Source organism: Prenolepis imparis, unplaced genomic scaffold, assembly GCF_030444845.1.
Source record: "Prenolepis imparis isolate NDT839.2.m4 unplaced genomic scaffold, iyPreImpa1.0 SCAF_4, whole genome shotgun sequence".
Classification (NCBI taxonomy): domain Eukaryota; kingdom Metazoa; phylum Arthropoda; class Insecta; order Hymenoptera; family Formicidae; genus Prenolepis; species Prenolepis imparis.
Genome location: NW_028141162.1, coordinates 3,246,451 through 3,255,141, shown reverse-complemented (window position 1 = coordinate 3,255,141; position 8,691 = coordinate 3,246,451). Strand labels below are relative to the sequence as shown.

The 8,691-nt window shown below is 44.4% G+C and overlaps 1 protein-coding gene across 3 annotated transcripts in view; it reads left to right on the top strand.

Moving 5' to 3' along the window:
• LOC145935099 (uncharacterized) overlaps positions 1-8,691 on the top strand; it is an 83,258-nt gene that overhangs the window by 53,468 nt on the left and 21,099 nt on the right. Inside the window, exon 1 of one of the 3 annotated variants that reach the window (XM_083036168.1) lies at positions 3,335-3,355. The exons of 1 other annotated variant lie outside the window; for it this stretch is intronic. The gene's annotated coding sequence lies outside the window, so the exon portion shown is untranslated. Of the gene's footprint in view, positions 1-3,334; positions 3,356-5,914; positions 5,977-8,691 lie in introns of those variants that run through there. One more of the 3 variants, XM_083036166.1, reaches the window with a different exon arrangement.

The following is an 8,691-nucleotide window of genomic DNA, read 5'->3' as shown; positions in this document are numbered from 1 at the left end:
ATTTTAATATATTTAATATCCCAGAAACAAACGTACTTCTATAATTAAAATAAATTATTCCTAATCATGTCACGAAGCGGCAATTATTTTTGCAGGCGCATAATTTCGCGTATATATCCAATTTCAAGCACTTGTTGCCAGAAAGAAATAACAGTTGTACGCGAGAGATAACGGCGATGTTAATTACCGGTACTTCCGTAAGGATACGCAAGGGGGAAGTCAAGCGACTCTCGTTTCCGTTCGAAATATTTCATTCGGTAAAGCCCAGAAATTCCAAAATGCGAAAAAACAGACTCAATTATATCCGCGCTCTGTAAACGCAGCGTGTTCCGGTTAATGAGAGATTGAGTAGTGAGAAATTCGATTTAAACGGTCGCGATAAAAACCGGTTTTGAAGCCTCTAACTATATCGATAAACTTTGTGGCCGAGTGGAGCGATAATAACGGTAGGTACATACGTTCGACAAACGTTATGCAATCAGTGATTAAAAAAAAATTATCTTTCCACGAGCTCTGCTGTAATTATAACTGTATCGCATGGGACGATCGATTGAATTACATTTTAATAGAAAATTATTAATTCCGCGCGATTTCAGCTGCAAAATTTCAAATGGCGCGAAACATCAAAGGTAGGAGATGGAAATGTAGATAGAGAAGGAGGAGAGAAAATCGAGAAAAGGGGGGAGAGATTGTTTCGCGGAAGAAAATCCATCATTTTGGGAAACCGACAGCTCGTGAAAGAGCGAGAGTCCGGAGAGAAATAAAAAAAAGATAGAAAAGGAAAGAGAGAGAGAGAAAAAGAGAGAGAAGAGAGTCGACCAGTCGTATTATAAAAATCCACAAAATAACCGACGCGGTAGCCATTAGCGATGCTCTTTTAACCCTCGCCATTCAGCTTCGCCCTCGTGATGCGTGTAAATTTTCCAGCGGCGGTCGCTCTCTGGCTACATTTTTCGTCGAGTGCCACTGTATGTGTCGCTCGCGCGCGTACCCATACCACACCGCACCGCACCGCACCGCACCGCACCGCACCGCACAGCACCGCACCGCACAGCACCAGCCAGCCACCCACTTATCCCCTCGCCTCTCTCGCCTTCGTCGTCCATACCCCATCCCAACGACGAACGCGGCCACCCCAACGAGAGAACCCCCCTCGAATCACCCTCCCGGTGGTAATCCGACTGGCTAGCCACTCGCGCCAACAAATACCCTCACCGTCAGCCACCCACTGCCACCACCACTGCCACTTCGCTCCTTCCGCGCACTCCCCCGCGGTGCCCCTTCGGCACTCAGCGCTCGGAGCGCTCTGCATCGCCTGCCCCCCGCGCGCTGCTCTCCCCTTTTGCCTCTCCCGCGCGTCCAACACCGTTGAGGACTCATCCCACCGTGACCCAACCCGCGGTACACTCTCTGGTGAACCACCCCCGACACCCCGAACACCGCGAAATGCGCGGTCCTGGCCTCGTACACGGGCCACCACACGTCGACGGGAAAATTTTTCACGGCTACTTCCGGCTCTCGAGAGGAGCGAGCGAGCGTATCCCCCCTTCCTCCCTTCCTCCCTCTTTCCCTCCCCGGAGTGGATCGACCGGGATTCCGCGGATCCAACGATCGCCCGCCCCGGCACACGCTGGCCACCGACGGCGCATGATTTTCGTCTCTCGTTGTCAGATGCTGTATACGAGTGAATCGCGCGAGGCCGGGCGGGTTTCCTGTTCCTTTTTTTTTTGCTCCCAAATATGCGGTCGGCATCGCCTGGGCGGTATTTAGTTTTCCGGCCGGTAATTTTTCGTTTATTCTGTGGCGGGAGGATTTTTGTAACGTTTTACTTAGGCATATATTATTCGTAATAAAAATAGATCGGCAATAGGCATAGAATTGTATCTTGAAATCTGCTCGCGGAATTGAAAAACTACATTCATGGATCCGTATATATATCGATTGCTAGATTTTTAATTAAAATTAAAATTGATTTTCATTTAATATATATTTATTTATATATATATTTCGACAAATGTCTTATCCAAGGATTAGTAGAGCAAAAATATCAATTGTTAAATCTAAGGGCTATAGCGCGATATTTACACGTTAATTTTAACAAATTACACATACGCGCGCAATCTCGTTAAATCTAATAATCAACTTTCAACTCTATATTAATTCGATTACCGGAGAATAAACGTAACAAAAAATTCCGTGCTCATAAAACGATAGAGCAGACATACTACTGACTGTCGTCGATGGCCACGAGGGACGATGAACGCAGCGATCGGCATTTTCCAGCGTCCAGCAATGTGTGTTCGGCCTGGGTACACGTACACACAATGTGCGCTGCAACGAGATCCAGAGCCCGATGCCTGTCACGGCCCTCCAGCATTTTCCTCCCCTTTCCCCTCCGTTATCTCCTCCTCGCCTCTGATCCCCTGTCGTTCTATCGCGGCCGCCGCGCCGGGCGAATCGTTCGGTTCGGTTTTTAGTTAATGCCTCGAACCCGGTCGCCTAGCCCCGGTCACGCCGATGGACTTTAACCCATTAAGGTTTATGCCTGTATCAGGGCTCGTGCGCGAAAAAAAAAATTTCCCACCCATAAAATTTGGCCGTGCGAGAGATTCCGAAATCAAAGGGAAAACCGGTGCCCAACGATGGCCACGGGGAATCGACGTCCATTAGAGAGCGAGCGCGGGAGATGAAATGCATCGGGGATATCGCGACGATATCGCGCGATAACGTAAGCGAGCGCAAACGAACGAATGAACGTAGGTACGTGCGGCGTTATAGCGCGAGAGACGGGCCGAATGAATAACGGGTGAAAACGCTGGAAATAAATGAGCCGATGAATCGGGCACGACATCGCACACGGCTCGCGGACGTGATAATTGGCCTTTTGCTTTTGTTTTCGACCCCGGCGGGCGAAATTAAAGTTTCATCTTCCTAAAGCGACGCACATACACACCGGGGCCAACCGGGGAGAATTAGAGACGAATAGCAAGTGACAGAGGGAGAAAGAGAGAGAGAGAGAGAGAGACAGAGACAGAGAGAGAGAGAGAGGGACTCGTTTACCGACGATAACACATTGCGGCGACGAGTCGGTTCAGCGGCGCCTGTATCACGGTTTACGTTTTGGTGGTCTTTACGGGCTCCATATCACACGGTTGTTTGTCTTCTCCTATCTGTGACCTCGCACTCTCTCAAGTGCGCGAGCGTGCACGGGGGAAATTAAAGTTAAACGAAGGGCCGTTTCGCGCGTACAAAGAGACTAAAAGGAAACGATACACTTTTCGAACGTACGGTTGATTCAGGAGAAATAAACCGTCGACGGATATCGCGATACAGTGCACACGAAAGCACACGTATCGTAAGTATTGCATTTCGCGATCTTCTCTGGTTAAATTTCCTCGAAAGATACATTTTTATACATTTTAAAAAAATAATGTTTAAAAATGATTTTTTTATCAATTGCGTTTTTAAGTTGCGACGTTGTAGTCAACCAATAATCGTGAACGTGTAAGATTGCATCGTTGATCGATTTGTTTCGCGTTTGGCGAACGGAAGTTTACGTCGGGGTGAGAGTCGGAAGGTAACGGCTAGTAATTAATGTCCGTGTGAGCCCTCTACGCGCGCCCTTTCGTTCTCACGAAGAACAACGGTTACATTGGAAGGGAACAAACTGCAGCCAGGTACTCGCCGCGTTCGGCCAACCGGTTAACCGGCAATTAGCCGATCTCGCTCGTAAATGTAAATTAGCGCCGGGCAGCCGAATCGGCAATCGAAAAAACAGTAAATTATCATAAGGTGAGAGCAGGTGAGCGGATGCTCAGAAAAGTGTACGAGAGAAATTTTGTCTATTTTTTTTACATATATAGCGGAAATGATCGTTTATCGTACGTGATATAGATTTAAGATTTTTGAGGTCATTTCAAGCTATCGTCATACGTATATATGTATATATTTTTTTTAATGCGAGATAGAGCACAGATTTCTGATATCGTCAAGTAGCTTGATTTCACTTTATTTTTCTTTTCTAACGGGGCATGTTTTTATTGCAAATATTTTACAGAATTCTTTACTGAATTGAAACTGTGAGAATTATTTATAATAACATAATGGATTATCAAAACATGAGAGCAGTTGGAGCGCAGATAAATCAGTGAGCGAGTTTTTAATACAAGATTCGATTCGCCATCCAATACCATTCACTCATCATTATTGTATAATGGCGAATCGATCGATTTATTGCATTTTTAATGAAATAATTTTACACGCTCGAGTTGCTTATTAGGGCCAGAAATCGAATTAGTTTATGCGTACGGTTTGAACCAACACTGAAAATTTTCACTCCGAATCTTGATTTCTGACCGTTTCCTCCGTTTTCTTTCTTCTCGCACTTTATTTAGCAGTGGACCACCGCGCGTAGTCGAATTGTTGTCGGTAGCTGACGGTACAGATTTCGAGGCGCTGATAGGAAGCTTCCGGACATCCGGCGCTGACCCTGTCTCTCGTAGCCATCTCCGGAGACCCTTCTTCGTGGAAAATCGTTAGTGCGCTTCCGATCGTCGGTATTTTTCTTCTTAGGGTGTATATCTAAACCGCCGCTGTTTCTCGTTATCCTTCTCTGTGTCTTCTCTCAATAAATTAACTCATTTTAATGACTAAAAAATATGGAAAAGTACTTATCGCGTATTTGATGTTAAATCGCGAATACACATTCTTATAATGCCGCTTTATCATTACAAGTTTAAAAATATTTTTCTATAAATAAGTAATTTTTCACGTGAAAAGAACATGTTGAGAGAGCGTACATGTAACTTATACATACGGCGTTACATTAGATTAAACAACACCATCTCATTGACACGAGGATTAATGAGTCGTAATGAAAGCCAGGGTTAATTCTAGTAGTATTTAGATCGTCTGCGTATTCGTCGGCCTTATGTTGTTTCCCCGAGCCGGTTAGTGATTCCGGGTATCGTCGCAATTTCATGGCAGCTGTGCGGTGTGGATACCTTTCTTAATTAGCACGCGTCTTAAAGGCCGGTTACGGGGTACAAAGGGAATCGAAATTCACGGGGTCAGGATGTGGGGTCACGCGAATCCGAACAGGTGCGTCGAGAGTCTGGGATCAATTAAAGCTTGATCGATCGATCCATCGAGACTCGGTGATGATTCGGTTCCGCCATTCGGTTGTAACAGGAACGATTAATTTACACTTTTCTAAAAAAACCTACTTGTCGTAATCAAATGTGTCTCTCGCGAGCGGTTCGCGAAAATAAACACGTCGGTAATCGTCGATAATGAACAAAATTCCCGCAATAGCTACGAAAGAAACTTTGATTTTTTATTACGACTATCTTTTTTTAAAGAGGAAAGGGATGAATTTTTAAATTTTATGCTATATTATTTCGCATTTAAAAATTATTATGAAGCAGCAGCGGCGAACATATAACATTTATTTACTACAAAAATATTAGGCGGTTTACTTAATTTAAAATGGAAGATATGTAAGGTTTAATTCGTATTAAATATGAAGTGTTATATCTAGCATCATCGCGCGCGAATTTGGGCCGGCGGATACGGTGGCATCGATGCAAATTATGCTCTTTCTTCCTCTCTCGCTCGACAAGTATGATACTCGTCGATCTACCGGGACGTTTTTATCGTTGTGGAAAAAAGCGGACATGCAGTTTCCATGCCTTCATTTTCTGTCACCTCGCGACTTCGCCGCTAACGGCGGTCGAAAAAGGTAACGAGCAATAAAAGCTCTAGCGAGCGACGAGGAGAGAGACTAAGAGAGAGAGAGAATGAGAATGAAAAACAGAGTGAGATGGAGAGAGAAGAGAAATTGCACGATAGCGAAGGACAGAGAGAAAGAGAGTGAGAGAGAGAGAAAACTCGCCTGACGTCACACACTGGTAACGGCGCTTTATCGAACTCTCATTACCACCGGGAGGAGGCTGCGGGAGGACGGTGCAGAAAGGGGTAGGTTTGGTGGAGAGTGTGTTTTTCGGCCTCGTGTGGTCGGCCGCCACTCCCTCGTTGCACACCAGCGTTTCTCCTCTCTCCTGTACCTCTCTTTCTCCCTGTCTCTCTCACTCGCTCGCGTCCTTCCGCCCTTCGATTCCCTCTACAGCGTTGCCTAACCCTTTTGACTCCCCTTATCCGCCCTCTCCCCCGCCGTCCTCCGCTTTCCGTTCCCCGCGGGTCCCCGCACCCTTTCCTCTCGTAAACCGCCCTGTACCACCCTACGACCGCTGGACGCAATAATAAACAACCGCCGGTCGCTATGGCGACGCGTCCATCGCGCGCGAACAAAACACTGGACTCTCTCCCTCGCCTTGTCACTCTCTCTCGTCCTCCCTCTCTCTTTCTCTCTCCCCTTGCTTTTCCTCGCACCCTTTCGCGTTCCTCTCTTTCGGCTACCCTGCCGACGCGGTCCCGTTAATCGTCCTCTCTTTCTCCACGCACGGTAGTCGCGCGGGTTTGTCGCTCGCGCTGTTACACGCGTGCTGGGGCCGAACGACAAAGTCGTACGTATACGGGTGACGTTAAAGCGGGACCATTGGCTCGGACCAGATTGCATCGGATGTACTCTTGGTCGGATTGTTGAGGTTTTGGGGTGTACCTGACCGCCGAATACGCGCGCCACGGCCGGTAATCCGCGGAGAAGTAGACCTTTCGCTATCGTTTAGATTTGGATAACCTGACCATCGATAGCTTGGATTATCTGCCACAATCATTTAGGCGTCACGAACTCTCGGTGTGTTAAATATGTATATGTCAATATATTCCGTTTCGAGTTTGCGGAAGTTACATTTACCAGAATTTGTCGGCAACATATAGCTTTGTTTAATAAAAAATGTTTTAGCTTGAAATGTTTAATTCGATAGAATTGAAAAAGAAAAAAAAAACAACGGAAAAATATATAATTGATCCACAAATGATCTAAAGCTATGCATAAAATAGCGCAACAATTAATCCATTTTTATTTATTTTTTTTTTTACAAAGAGACCAATCGTCTTTACAATATTTTGGTAGTTGTATGTATGTTCAGAGTTTTGCTCTCATATATGTTTGATTGATTTGATGACAAGCGCAACTGATAGCTTATCAGTTAACATTTCGATGCGTTTACTTGTACGAACGGATAGGCAGATTATGCGTCTACCTGTTTATTAAAGCGATACGACCACCTCTTCTCGTAATGGCGCGTATCTGATGCGAGTCTCGTGTGTACGAATATTCGGAAGCCGTATCAGGATGAGCGGAAAAGTGCCTCCGTGTCGCCATCTCTGTGCTTTGCTTTGAACAAGAGCGAGAATCGTTTCCGTTCTATGCCGGGAATGCATTTTCATGGATGTAAAAAATATTTATTTATGTCAAATATTAAAAAATCAAATAGAAAATAAAGACACAATAGGCGCAATCGAGTATCTCATTAAACACATCATTGCTTACATCAATTCTTACAAGGTGCTAACTGACATTTAAATGACGGTACGTTAACATGAAATATGACGAAAAATATATATCTTTTATATATATATGTATATTATATATATAAATATACAATAATAATTTATTTTGATATAAATAGATACTCAGCGCGCGATGATATTTTTTATTTCGTATTCATATAAACCGTGACGTTGAAATATTTTTCGCCATCAAATTTTATTATTGGTTTCTTTGAATTCGTGTAAATCTCTTGTTTCTCAGTCTTTTTACACAAGCTTTCTGTTTCAAAGTTTTATTCATTAAACATACTACAATATCGTGCTCGCGTTTGTAAAGAATTGCGTATTTGTGTTCCGACGAACAACAACACCCTTTTTCTCTTCCATCTCCGCGCCCAGCTTTTAGTAACTACTTTTAGTTGCTCGAGAAGCCGTCTTCTTCTGCCACGTGTACACCACCCACTCCTACGGTTCTCTCGCTCGCTCTTGCGGAGTCTGCAACCATCCCCGCTGAAACCGCAAGCCACCCCTCACTCGCCTCTCGCTCTCACACCACGTAGCTACTAACCGTTCAGGAAATGTTTATTCTGGCCTTTTACGAAGTGTTCCAAAGGATTTTTGGATTTTGTTCGTTCCCGCAATCTGGAAGTCAATGACTTCCTCCGCGTTGAGCTCCTGCGATTTCCTTGATAGCGAATTTGTTTGATTCTTGTGTCTCTATATTATTAAATTTTTCTTATTTGTTATAAAATTATTTGCAACTTTCTTGTCCATTCATTCGGTCACATATTATTCGTTATCACTAACATAAGTGCCAAAATGCTTTGAGAAATATAATTTATAAAATGAGAAGACAAAAATGACGGAATTAAAATGTTTGCTTTCAAGTGCTCGCTTTCATGTGAGAATTTTTCATTTTCGAGAAAAGAAATGAGAGAGATTATAATGAATTTTACGGAAATTTAAATCTTGTATTGTCTTGTAGCTTTACAGAAATTTAGATCTTGTATTGTCGTATTTCTTTCCACGTTCGCAAGTATGAAATTGTATCGGTGCAGCGTGTATACATTATGAACGAGCTAAAAGCTGTGGTGTCTTCGAAAATGGGAGTTCTCCGACGATCTTAGCTTTTACAGAAAGAGGAGAACGTGGATGCCGCTAGTGGGCTGGTCAGGCCACAGCACCGCCCCTTGACTCTCGACTTACTTTTGCCATCTTGCCTTCGATTCTGCGGTTAGC